We start from the raw sequence: 545 nt of genomic DNA, 5'->3' as shown, positions 1-545 counted from the left end.
CTGTATGCAGTATTGATGGAGTTGCTGAGGGGATGCTAACACAGCATGAATTCTCACTGTTCCATCCTCCCTCTCTCGCTCTCTCTCTCCCTCCCTCCCTCCCCCCCCCCCCCTCTCTCTCTCTCTCCCTCTCTCTCTGCTAGAGGCTGCATGCTTTTCTATTCAGCCTCTTTCAGCCTCGCCTTCAAAGACCTGATTTGCCAGGCCTGATCAAAAGCCCTGCTGCCCTCCCCACTGCACATGCTGGTTTGACTGCCCACTTATCTGCACTACTGTGCATACACACTGTGCTGCAGGGGGAGTATCAGCTGGGGTAGTAAGAAAATGTCAATACACTAAAATACTGCAATATTTCATGGTGCGATACTGATACCATTTCTTGGAATCGCCTCTCCATCCACTCCGCTTAGTAGAGGAAGAAACACTTATATTTTCATGCATACAACAATCAAGGGCTGGGTGCCCCTGAGCAAGGCACCCAACCCCCAATTGCTCACCAGGCACAGATAACTGCTGCCCACTGCTCTTGTGTCCAGCTTGTGTGT

Source organism: Solea solea, chromosome 8 (assembly GCF_958295425.1).
Source record: "Solea solea chromosome 8, fSolSol10.1, whole genome shotgun sequence".
Classification (NCBI taxonomy): domain Eukaryota; kingdom Metazoa; phylum Chordata; class Actinopteri; order Pleuronectiformes; family Soleidae; genus Solea; species Solea solea.
The sequence above is the reverse complement of the archived record's forward strand: the minus strand, read 5'-3'. Positions refer to the sequence as shown.